The 13,762-nt window shown below is 37.2% G+C and overlaps 1 non-coding gene across 1 annotated transcript; it reads right to left on the bottom strand.

Annotated features, from left to right (window-relative positions):
• On the bottom strand, positions 1-106 carry LOC149495721 (small nucleolar RNA R71). The gene has a single exon (XR_016321555.1). It is a non-coding gene; the product is annotated as a small nucleolar RNA R71 (small nucleolar RNA).
• Between the last annotated feature and the right edge of the window lie 13,656 nt (positions 107-13,762).

The following is a 13,762-nucleotide window of genomic DNA, read 5'->3' as shown; positions in this document are numbered from 1 at the left end:
AAGTTGCGCAATGAGATAATGACATTTGCTCATCATGATCAAGAGAGCTTGTATGAAGCTTGGGAAAGATTCAAGGACTTGTTAAGAAAGTGCCCACATCACAGTTTTTCCAAGTGGTTACAGGTACAAACTTTCTATAATGCATTATCTCCTAACATCAAAATTACCTTAGATGCAGCTGCAGGTGGATCCTTTGAAAAGAAAGGAATTGATGAAGCATATGAGTTGATAGAGGAAATGGCAAGCAATAGCCATTACCAAAACAATACCGAAAGGAGAAGAACTGCAGGAGTCTATGAAATAGACGCCATTACATCACTTAATGCCAAGGTAGATAACATGGTAAGGAAATTGGACATGTTAACTACTAATTCTGTAAATTCTGTTATGCAAGTATGTGATAGGTGCAATGGACAACATGGAATTGGGGAATGCATCATGGACTCTTTAAATCCACAAACTTTGGAGCAAGTGAACTATGTGATGAATCAAGGAAGAAAGAATTACCCTTATTCAAATTCATACGATAATAGGTTAAGGAATCATCCTAATCTATCTTATGGTAATCCTAACAATGCCTTGAATGCACCCCCAGGTTTCCACCCTCCAGAAAAGAAATCTCATGATGACCTCCTCACTGCTCTCTCCAAATCACACATGGAATTCATGAATGAAACCAGGGAGAACCATAAAATCCAGCAGACTGCAATCAGGAATTTGGAGATTCAGCTAGGGCAATTTGCAAACTTGATGGCATCTCGACCCCAAGGTACGTTACCTAGCAATACTGAAAAGAATCCAAAGGAACAAGTGCAAGCTATTACCTTGAGAAGTGGCAAACAATTAGATGAACCACCAAAGAAAGAAAAGGAAGTAAAAGAACAACCAAAGGTGCCTATCATTGACTTAGAGGAGAAAGAAAAGGTAAAACCATATGTTCCTCCTGTTCCCTTTCCCCAAAGATTAAAGAAAGCACAAGATGACAAGAGCTTCCTCAAATTTCTGGACGTGTTTAAAAAGCTTCAAATCAATATTCCATTTGCTGAAGCTCTTGCTCAAATGCCTAGCTATGCTAAATTCCTAAAAGATATTTTGAGCAAGAAACGAAAAATTGATGATCAAGGAACAATAATGTTAACCGAGGAGTGCAGTGCAATTATCCAAAACAAACTGCCTCCAAAGTTGAAAGATCCAGGAAGTTTTTCTATCCCTTGTAACATTGGTAATCTTGACTTTGAAAAAGCTTTGGCAGATTTAGGTGCTAGCATTAACCTTATGTCCTATGAAGTTTTTAAGATGTTAGGTATGGGAGAGCTCAAACCAACAAGGATGTCTTTGCAATTAGCGGATCGGTCAATTAAATATCCTAGAGGGATTGTAGAAGACGTGCTTGTAAAGGTAGGTACATTCATCTTTCCTGTTGATTTTGTTATCCTTGACATTGATGAAGACAGGGAAGGATCTCTAATCCTGGGACGACCTTTTCTTGCAACTGCAAGAGCATTAATAGATGTCTATGAAGGTAAGTTGACTCTAAGAGTTGGACAGGAAGATATTGTGTTTGATGTACTTAAATCTTGTAAACTTCCTATGGATCATGGAGACTGTTTTAGAATTGATGTTATTGATGAATGTGTGAAGACCACTTTGCATGTTGAAAATAACATTAATGAATCAAGCATCTTGAATGAAAAAGAAAAGGAATCACCTAAGCATGAACTGAAACAACTTCCACCTCATCTAAAACATGCATTCTTAGGTGAAGACCACTCTTTTCCTGTTATTATTTCTTCTCACTTAACACTTGATCAAGAGGAAAGGTTGTTGCAGGTTCTACGTAGGCACAAGAAAGCATTAGGATGGTCTATTTCAGATTTACAAGGAATAAGCCCAAGTGTGTGCATGCATAAAATCTTGATGAAAGAAGACTACAAACCTTCAATCGAACATCAAAGGTGATTAAACCCGAACATGAAGGAGGTAGTCAAGGCTGAAATTATCAAGCTCCTAGATGCCGGCATCATTTATCCAATTTCAGACAGTAATTGGGTAAGTCCTGTCCAAGTTGTTCCAAAGAAGGGAGGTATGACTGTTATTTCTAATGAAAACAATGAATTAATCCCCACAAGAACAGTCACAGGTTGGCGTGTGTGTATAGATTACAGAAAACTAAACAAAGCAACACGCAAAGATCACTTTCCCCTTCCCTTTATTGATCAAATGCTTGAAAGACTTACAGGTTATCCGTTTTATTGTTTCTTAGATGGCTATTCAGGATACTTCCAAATACCTATAGCCCCTGAAGAGAAAACCACATTCACCTGTCCTTATGGCACTTTTGCCTACAGGAGAATGCCTTTTGGGCTATGCAATGCCCCTGCAACCTTTCAAAGGTGCATGATGTCCATCTTTTCAGATATGGTAGAAAAATTTATTGAAATCTTCATGGATGACTTTTCTGTGTTTGGTTCTTCCTTCAATGCATGCCTTCATAACTTATCTTTAGTACTGCAACGATGTGAAGATACTAACCTTATGTTAAATTGGGAAAAATGTCACTTCATGGTGAGTGAAGGTATTGTCTTAGGGCATAAAATCTCTCAAAAAGGGATTGAAGTAGACAAGGCAAAAATTGAGGTAATTGAAAAACTACCTCCTCCTAACACAGTGAAAGGTATAAGAAGTTTTCTTGGGCATGCAGGATTTTACAGGAGATTCATAAGGGATTTCTCAAAAATCACTAAACCTCTTTGCAATCTACTAGTTAAAGATGTTCCTTTTGATTTTGACAAAGATTGTTTAGATGCTTTTAACAGGTTAAAGAAGGAGTTAATCTCAGCCCCGATCATCACTACACCAGATTGGACTTTACCCTTTGAACTCATGTGTGATGCTAGTGATCATGCTGTAAGAGCTGTTCTTGGACAAAGAAAAGACAAAAAGTTGCCTGTTATTTATTATGCCAGTCGCACATTGAATGATGCGCAATTAAACTATGCAACTACGGAAAAAGAATTACTAGCTATTGTTTTTGCTTTTGACAAATTCAGGGCATATCTAATTGGAGCTAAAACAATAGTCTACACAGATCACTTCGCCATCAAATACTTGCTGGAAAAGAAAGATGCAAAACCGAAACTCATTCGTTGGGTACTTCTATTGCAAGAGTTTGACCTAGAAATTCGCGACAAAAAGGGGACCGAGAACCTCGTTGCTGACCATCTTTCCAGGCTTGAATTGGGGGAAGAAGACACAAGCGAGCTACAAATCAATGAAAGCTTTCCTCATGAGCAACTTCTTCTAGTAGCAAATGCTCAAACCCCCTGGTACGCTGACATAGTTAATTATATTGTTTGCAAAATTCCTCCCAATTTTTCTTACCAACAAAGAAAAAAATTTTTTCATGATATCAAATTCTACTATTGGGAGGAGCCATTTTTGTTCAAATATTGCAGTGATCAGCTATTTAGGAGATGTATACCGGAAACTGAAATAGAAAGTGTCCTTAAATTCTGCCATTCAATGGAATGTGGAGGTCACTTTGGAGCAAGCAAAATAGCTGCGCGTATACTAGAAAGTGGTTTGTATTGGCCTAATCTCTTTAAAGATGCTTATAACTATGTTCATCTTTGTGATCGTTGTCAAAGGTTAGGTAATATTTCGAAGAGACATGAAATGCCCCTAAATAGCATCCTTGAAGTCTAAATCTTCGATGTATGGGGTCTGGACTTCATGGGACCTTTTCCACCATCGTATTCAAATCAATACATTCTAGTGGCGGTGGATTATGTGTCAAAATGGGCAGAGGCTGTTGCTCTTCCAAATAACGATGCCAAAAGTGTAATGAGCTTCATCAAGAAAAACATTTTTACAAGGCATGGTACTCCTAGGGCAATAATCACGGACGGAGGTAAGCATTTTTGCAATAAATATTTAGACTCCCTTCTTGCAAAATATGGTGTCACTCATCGTGTAGGTACTCCATATCATCCTCAAACAAGTGGACAAGTAGAGGTCACTAACAGGGAAATTAAGAAGATCCTTGAAACCACTGTTGGACAATCACGAAAGGATTGGTCCAAAAAGCTAGACGATGCTCTATGGGCCTACAGAACGGCATTCAAAACGCCTATAGGTATGTCTCCATATCGCATGGTGTATGGTAAGGCTTGTCATCTTCCTGTAGAGTTAGAACATAAGGCGTTTTGGGCCATTCAATTTCTCAACTTTAATGCCAAGGAGGTGGGACAAAAACGCTTGTTACAGCTAAACATGATGGATGAATTGCACCTCCATGCTTATGAAAGTGCTAAAATATACAAAGATCGCACTAAACAATGGCACGATAAGCGCATTATCATGAGGGATCTAAAAGTAGGCCAGCAAGTGTTGCTCTATAACTCTAGGCTCCGGTTATTCCCTGGTAAGTTGCGCGCTAGATGGTCTGGACCATTCACAATCAAGGAAATCTTTCCTCATGGCGCGATTGAAATAGTGGATGGTAAGTCGAATCGAAGTTTCAAGGTAAATGCTCAATGTTTGAGACGCTATCATAATGAAAACTTTGAACCCATCAAGAGTACAATTGGTCTTGCTTAGCCTAAACTAAGATAAGTGCGTCGAACTTAACGACGTTAAACAAAAGTGCTTATGGGAGACAACCCATCTATTTTTCTTGCTTAATTTTCATCCATTTATTTATTTTTATCCCTTATTTTATTTGTCAATTCCCCATATTTTCTCCATGAGTGTGCTTTTGTTTTATTTAGAGTTTTTGTAGGGAAAAGTAGAAATCCAGAACAGAGCACGCCCTAGCCGTGCTGGGTGACACGCCCGTGCCATTTTTCAGGGTGCATCCACTCAAAGGTTAGAGAAGAGCACGCCTAAGGCGTGCTCAATAGCACGCCCGTGCTACTGAAAAGAGGAAAAGATCACTTGAGAGGCAGGGACAAGCACGCCCAAGGCGTGCCATATAGCACGCCCGTGCTATCCACAGGCACTTTTCCATTCGAGAGGCAGAGAAGAGCACGCCCCAGGCGTGCCCACTGACACGCCCGTGCCATGAGGAGAGAAACCAGCACGCTCAGGTGTGCCCTGAAGCACGCCCGTGCCATAGAAAAGGGCCAAATACCCTTGAAGGTCAGAGAAGAGCACGCCCTAGGCGTGCTAATTGGCACGCCCGTGCTACTTGTGCAATAATCATCACCCAAAGGGTCAGAGAGGAGCACGCCCTAGGCGTGCTCAATAGCACGCCGTGCCAGGTACGCCTTTTCTTTGTTTTACAGGTCAGTGCAGAGCACGCCCAGGGCGTGCTAATCAGCACGACCGTGCCACGATCAGACCCACTTATTAATTGGCGCCCCTATTTAAAGAGCACGCTTCCAAATTCTCTCTTTTCCATCCCGCACGCCCTAGCCATCACCTCTTTTCTCCCAAACTTTCTCTTTTCTTCTCCCTTTTCTCTCAAATCAAACACTCTCCACCCAAAATTTTCACATAATCATCTCCAACAATGCCTCCTAGATACAAACGCAGCAGACCCGCATCCTCCGTTGCTGCTCGGAAGCGTACAACTACGCGATCCTCCACGGCTCCTCAACCTCCTTCACCTCCTGCACTTCCATTCGAATTTGCCTCATCCGATCAACAAGAAAGGTACACAAAATTATCTCTTCGGCCTATTTTACCGAATCAATTTATTGATGAGACTGCTCTAGCATAAGTGGGTCTTAGGGATATTGTGTTAGAACCACTTAAAAGAATAGGGTGGGGGCAATTTCTTGAAATGAAGGACTTAGTTTATGCTCCTTTAACTCTAGAATTTTTCAGTTCTTATTCTTCTTTTATTCGGTTTTTGCCTACATCTCCACCGAGCAAAATTCGCTTTAGGCTTCTTAGTCAGGATTTTGAACTGTCTGTGAATGAGATTAGCCAAATTTTCGGATTCCCCACAGAAAATAGTCAAATTCAAATATCTAGTGATTTTAGTGCACGCAATACTTGGCAAGAATTTACCGGTGAAGTAAATTATAATCCTAGATATTCAAAGGCATCCAAATTAAGAAAACCTTCTTTGCGATACATTCATAAATTTTTGTCGAACACTATATTCGGAAGGAGTGAGAGCGACGGAGTGTTAGGTTTGAATGAATTATATTTTCTGTGGGCTATTGAAAATGGGGTTTTGTTAAATGTTGGGTATTGGCTCTGCCAGAGATTTGCAAGGGTGGCTAGAGCCGACAAAGGGGCTATAATGATGGGGTGTTTTGTAACCCGGATTGCTAGATATCTACAGGTTTGGAACCCGGCTAGGCCAATTTATGATAGTGTAGGAGGGGGGAGTGGTACCAAGCTGGATGTCGATGTTATGATTCATATGAAGTTGATTGAAAAAGTTGGGGATGCATATCGAGTAGTAGGTGCCCCAGAGAATGATTCTGATGATGAAGGAACCGAGGCTGCAGGCGGTGCTGACATGGAGGAGGATATCCCTCCACCTTTTACCTCTTCTTTTGGCACAGGTACATCCGGTGCTGGTCCATCATTTCAAGGCACATCCAACATGTCAAATGATGAAGTCCTTGCTAGGATGATGTCTCGAATGGACCTCTTTGACACGCGCCTTAACGAGATGGAAACAATGATCACCGACCGTTTCCAGTCCATTGAGATCATGAATGGCAGTCTTGACTCGAGGATGGACACCATGCAAGGCCAACTCCAGACCATCCTCCAGTTTCTGCAGCCACCCCCACCACCAGAGAATTGACGGATTTCAATATATATATATATATATATATATATATATATATATATATATTATTTTTTTTATTATGTTTCTTTTGTTCTAATACATTGTCTTAGTTACTTTCATTTTAACTTGTTTGCTTGGTTGTTTGTTATGTGGATTTTTATAACTTCTTAGTAATTTTTGTTCTTAATGTTTAGTTGCTCCTTTAGCTAAGACACATTCCACAACCTTTCTATTGTATTGTTCAATACAATGTTGGTAAGTTTTCTTCTTCTCTCTTACTGCTTTCTTTCTAAGCAATGCAATAAGTTTGGGGAATTTATACACATTGGGGACAATGTGATTGATTGAATTGGGGGAAGGGAATTTTAGCTAAATATTTTTGTTTTGGTTAACATGGTTGGAATGATTACAAGCAAGCTTGAAGGTGCTCATGTCTAGTAATAAGTGTTAAATATAATTGATTCTCAATTCTAACATATTTAAGTTTTGAATTTGAAATTTTGATTTAAACATGTTTATTGATCTAAATTATTTGTTTCTAGAATTTTAAACACTAATTTTATGAAGAGTTATGATGTATAGGTGTGTTTTGATCTAAAGTATTTTAAACCTCGGCATTCCTAGAACAAAACTTAGAAATCCCTTCGAGGCGAAAAATTTAAATGTTTACATTTTGAAAGAGATGATTTAGGCAATTTTTGTTGAAACCTATATTTAGCCTAGACCACCTAAATTAAAAATATGACTCTTGAAACCAACTTTGAGGCCTTAAAACCGTAAAATTTTCTTCTTCACCCTTAATAAACCAAGCCATTAAAGCCAAAATTCAAATTTCCTACCCTGAGTACAAAGGATTGTATGATTGAAAAATTCGATTTTTAATTAGAATGTAGCAACAAAAGAGGGAGAATTCATCAAATAATACTAGCAAATAAAAGAAAAGAAGAAAGAATCAAGAAAGAGGCACATGAAAAGCAATCAAAAGAATTCAAGAAAAATAGAAAAAGGGCAAGGAAGAAAAGTGCCAAAAATATTAAGAAAAGAGCTTGTCCAAGATGCCTCTAGCTAGTAAGAAAGTTTCAAAACAAGACACTCCCTAGAACTAGAAAAAGTTCAATTAAAATAGAATCCTGAATGTTATACATTCTTTTATACTCTTTGTCTACATTTTATCCCTTTCTTTGATTAAGCAAAATTTACACCAAGAAAGCCCCATTACAACCCAAAATAAAGACCTTCTGATCTTTTAATCGTATACATTTATATCGTGGAGAAAGGATGACTAATTCTGCATATGGGAATGCCACTTTTATCAATTGTCTTATTTTTAAATGCTTTAGATGATTCATGTCCTATTTATCATAATTTGAATAAGTATTAGTGTTGACAATCTCTTTAAACTTGTATTTTACTCAATGAATATGTTTTTTTCAAGAAATAAAAGACAAGCTTAAATGTGAATAGCATGGAGAACAATTGAGTCTATCCACTTATTTACTATTCATGATATATTGAAAAGTTTATTGAGATCATCTCCAACCATGGTAAGCTAGTGTCGTCAAATTATTTTAGTTTTGTTGCTTGAGGACAAGCAATGGTTTAAGTTTGGGGAATTTTGATAGGTGTTAATTTTATAGTGTTTTTAATATAGTTTTTATTAGATTTTGAGTAAGTTTTTATTACTTTAAATCACTTTTAGTATAAATATGTTCAAAAGCTTCCTTGATCTTTAATCCGCTTGATCTAAGAGAAAATTTCAGGAATTTGGCACAGAAAAGAATTTTATAACACAAGGCACTTAACTTGTGGCACGCCCGGGCCGTGCTAAAAGGCACAGCCGTGCTAGAAACCAAGGAATCCAACAGAGAGACAGAAGAGAGCACGGTCAGGGTGTGTCAAAAGGCACGGCCGTGCTACAAGGATACCAAGGCGTGCCATATAGCACGCCCATGGCAGCTCTAGGCAGACTTCCAGAGAAGAGCACGCCCTTCCCGTGCTAAGTGGCACGCCCGTGCCTCGGTGCTTCACTAGCCCGTGCTACCTAGCACCCCCCGTGCTTCACTGGCCAGACTTCCAGACTCAAGCACACCCAGCCCGTGCCATATAGCACGCCCGTGCTGCGCAGGCGAAACCAGCGTAAATTTAATACGCAAATCAAGTTTTTCTCACATGGGCCGACTTCAGGGAGTTTCCTAAACACACTAAACAAGACCTGGACCTATTCTTGGGGAAAAAGGAGTCCTAATCAAGAAGAAATCAAGAACCTAAACAGTCATGATTTCCTATAAAGGATTTTGCACTAAATAAGGATTCTATTTCCTAAAAGGAGTCAGACTTGTCTTCAGGAACTCTATATAAAGAGAGGAACTTCTCATAGCAAGGGATCTCTCGTTTTTTTTATGCAATTTCTTCATATAATTCTCTCTCAAAAAGACTTCAAGCATCAAATAATTGTGCCAAGATTCAAGGAAGCCATCAACATAGTTGTGATACAGTTTTTATTCTAAACTCTCATCTTGTTTCTTTCTTTTACTATTGTATTTAATTATGATGGATGATTCAAGAATGAGTGAGTTTAATTTAATTACTATGTCTAGCTAAACTCTTATACTAGGGATTTGATGTAATTTAATTCGATTCCAGCTTATACTATTAGATTTATTTGTCTTTGTTCTTGTTATAACTTATTATTGTGCTTAAGGCCTCCAGGCAGAAAATTTCCCCTGGATTGATTTATTTCAATAATCACATTCGGGAGAAGGGTTATTGATATGAAAAAGGTAATAATTTACTTGAGAATAATAACTTGATGTGGAAACTATATGGTTTGACTCAAGGGGGGTTTTCATAAGTTAATAAATTATTAAGTTGTGAATTCACAAAACAACCATAAAACCTAATGATCTGATTTATGTTTAATTTCACTATTAAGATAGGTAATTAAATTGGATTAGAATAGCTAACAATAAATCGGGAGAGCTTGTTAGTAACCTTAGGGTTGTTTCTCCTACTCGAACAATTAAACTTGATTAATGAACTAAAAGAATAAGCTGGATAGAATTGAATGAAATCAAATTCCCTAGTATCTTAATCCTTTGATTTCTTTTTCACCTGAATTTGGTGTTTGATTTCTTTTGTTTTTACTTTAAATTTTATTTACATTATAGCGAATTCCTTTTATCATCGTCTAAATAATAATAGGTTAACATAATTTTGGTAATTGATAAACAATCCCTGTGGATACGATACTTTCTTACTCTATATTACTTGTTGCGATTTCGTACACTTGCGAAAATAAGCTGTCAATAAAAGATGAGAGTATTTTATATTTGCAGAAGTATTTGTGTTATGCCTTGTTTGGACGGGTGGAAGCATCCAAAGTCCAAACAAGAGACTTGTTTATTTTGGACTGTATTTTACAGGGAAAACGAGTGGACGTTGCAGGAATAATACTCGATACAATATACAACGCCTCTCGTCATCAAGGCAAAGTTACTTTAGGAGTGGGTAGTTTGGCGCCTATCTTGGCATATGTTGCTCGAATGCCCATTCCACCTTATCAGCCCCAACCAACAGACACTTTTAGGTATATGGATGGCACATTCTTGAAAAAGACAGGTTTGGTTGAAGAAGTAAAAACTGGCAGCACAGTTCTTTATCGTTGGAAGCCATGGGAAACAAGAGTCGGGCAAAGCGATCGTAATGAAGGAACCTCTGATGCACAAACACAAAGACAGCGGAAGGGCAAAGCACCGGTCACATCATCTTCTCATGCGGAAGAAGAAGAAGATGAAGTTGCCGAGTGGAAACAAGTGTTGAGTAAAGTGGAAGCTTTACAGCAATCGCAGGAAACCTTGCAAGTTACTGTTCTTGACATGGGACAAAAACTGCATACAATTCAGAACAACCACGAGCTGATGGAACGGAAGTGGATGAAATATTTCCACCATCAAAACATCGAGTTCACTCCATCGCCTCCAGGTTCTCCGGAGGCCTAAGGTTTTTCTGTTTCCCTTTAAGTTTTTCTTTCTATTTTTGGTATTTGTTTGTGTGTTTATGCATGTGCTGTCTGTTTTATTTGCATTTCCCCTCATACAATGAGGACATTGTGGCTTTTAAGTTTGGGGGAGACTTCCATTTTCATTATCTTAATTAATTTTTCATTTTCATTTCATTTTATATATAAGTATGACAAGTTTATAATAATAATAATAAAAAAAAAAGTGTGACAATTAAAAAAGTCAACTCCTTTGCCTTAGTTCAATGTTTTAGTCTCTACATGTTGATTTGTTTGTATTTTGCTTGTTGAAATAGAAGTCTTGAATAAAATACCATGATTAAAGAGATTAAATTCTTATATGAACTTAAGTATTAATATATTACATATGACATTTTAAACTTTTCATATAGCACATTTTAATCTTTAGTTAATTATCTAGACATTATCTTATGTTTTAGAAAAGCCTGAATCCTACCTTGAATGAAGAATAGGAAGCAAATGAAAATTAAATACTTGTGTGTTTCAAGTCAATAAAGGATGAAGGTATGTTCAAGAGAGAAAAATATAAGATAGGGGAATAACGGAAAATCCGTTTTAAAAATAAAAGTGGTATGGAGCATAAAATGCAACCACTTATCATTTACATTCCTACATACCTAGAAGGAAAATGATAAGCAAAAGAAATATGTGGTATGGAGCATAAAATGCAACCACAAAAGTTCAAAAAAAAAAAAAAAAGGTGTTATGGAGCATAAAATGCAACCACTTAGTGAGATAAAAATAAGACTACCTAAAAATGCCTTGAGACAAGAAACACTACATGTATGCTATCTAAAGTACTTCCTATTCTTTGCATTTTAAGGATGGAGGATTGCCTATCTCATTTCTTAAAAATGGCTAGATTTTTTATACTTTAGATTTTTGTTTGCTATTTTGAAATTTTTACATGTCATATTCATTTACACTACTTGGTTCATAAAATACATAAATCTCTTATCTTTGGTAGATTACTTAAGAAGTCTAAATCAACGAATAAAAACAAACATGATCAACATGAAGTTCACGGAAGAAGGATAAATATTTTGCTTAGGGACAGGCAAAGAGCTAAGTGTAGGGGAATTGATAGCCTCGCAAAGCGGGCAAATCTTGTTATGTTATTTCGATATAAATTGCATGAATGCATGATTGTTTTTGTACATTTTACGTTTGTTCGTGTTGTTTTGTTTTAAAGTGAATTGCAGGAACAAAGTTGGAGCAAAGACTTGTTCTATACAAAAATAGGGTCAAAACAAGTTAAAAAGATGGAAGAATTCCTTGATCCAGCCTTCGCGCGTTCAAGCAAGTCGCAACAAAGAAAAATGCCCACGTCGCGAGCAATACCAATTGTTCCGCGCACAAGCTACAACCAGAATAGCTAGTCGCGAGCGCGACATTTATATACGCGGGCGCGACAAGCAGATCTGAGTGTCAGAAGCAATTGGACCAGAAGACGCAAGCGATATTCATATACGCGGGCGCGAGAAAGCACCTTTGAGAGGCAGAAAGTTTGCCAGCGAAATACGCGAGCCCGACTTTCATATGTGCGAGCATGAAAAGAACTTTTGAGAGGTAGAAGCACTTGGAGCCGAAGTCGCGAGAGCGACCTTCATCAGCGCGAGCACGAATCGAGATTTCCAAGAGATGTGATTGCTGCCTTTTCATTAGAGAATCATATCTTTTCATGCAAGAGTCGGGACTCCTCCCAAGAGAAGTCACCTCAAGCACCTCTTGGCTAGCCAATCACTACCAAAACCACCATCACTCTCCTACTCTATAAATAGCAAACAAAGAGAAGAAAAAGACAGACATATAGGGAATTAATTCTTATTCAGAGTTATATTCACAAAAACACTTAGATTGTATTAAGGGAAGTCTGTTAGTAGTACTTAGAGCAAGATTGACGAAAGTCACTTGTTATTGATTGTGCCAAGAACACCAAGAAGTTCCTCGAGGTGTGACGCCCTCCGGAGGCTTGAGTTTGATTACTTCTTTCTCTTGTTTTATATACTTGTTGTATGTTGGTCTTCATAATTCTTCTATACAAAGCAACAATTTTAATTGGTAGTATTCAATAAAAATTCCTTAAGTTATCTTTCGATCTTTGTTTAATCAAAGTTACTAGATTATATTCTCAGAAGGAAATAGTTTAGTAAAGATCAAAGAGATTTAATTCATTGAGTTGAATTTACATATGCATATTTTACTTATTCCTGTTGAAATTAAATCTGTCTTATTGAAATAATCAAAGAATAAGAATTAGGTTTAATATTTAACAAGATAGAGATTTTATTATATGTAGAAATACATATAATAGATAGTATAATTCTATACTGAGAAGTTGAATTATATTATACCATATGTAATTAAGAGATTCTTTATTGAATATTACAAGCTTTTGCATAGAAAAGGAAAATCCTGTGTACAATTAATTAGTCTAAGTATTTTACTACACATTTGTCTTTATGATTAATTATTCTAAGTATTTTAATGCACATTATTCTCTGAAGTTGAATAATCATTAGATCTAGAATAACTAAGAAATTCCTTAGAACTATTTTATATTTGTATTCCTGTAAACATATCAATAAGAATAAAGTAGCAAGTGTATTCAACCCGTTCCTCGTGGGATCGATCTTTTATTACTACGTTGCGATCCGTATACTTGCGGGAACTCAAAAGAGACGCAACAAGTTTTTGGCGCCGTTGCCGGGGAACGGTGTTCTGTCATTTAACGAAATATTCTTATATATGATTTACAGCTTGTTTTAATTAAGGTACATACTTATAGTTGATTCAAAATTTTGCAGAAACACATAATTTACACACCTCATATGCCAAGCACTAGATCTTCAAATAGTGAATTGGAGGATTATAAGCCTGAGATTGAACAATTCCTTTCACAACGAAAAAAGAAGAAGAAAAGAAGAAATTCAAGAATCATGGGTGATGGAAATCCGCCACAGAGGTTG

The sequence above is a fragment of the Jatropha curcas genome, chromosome 6, assembly GCF_041381405.1.
Source record: "Jatropha curcas cultivar XTBG-Jc1 chromosome 6, XTBG_Jcur_1.0, whole genome shotgun sequence".
NCBI lineage: Eukaryota > Viridiplantae > Streptophyta > Magnoliopsida > Malpighiales > Euphorbiaceae > Jatropha > Jatropha curcas.
This window is presented reverse-complemented; position numbering and strand designations above follow the sequence as displayed.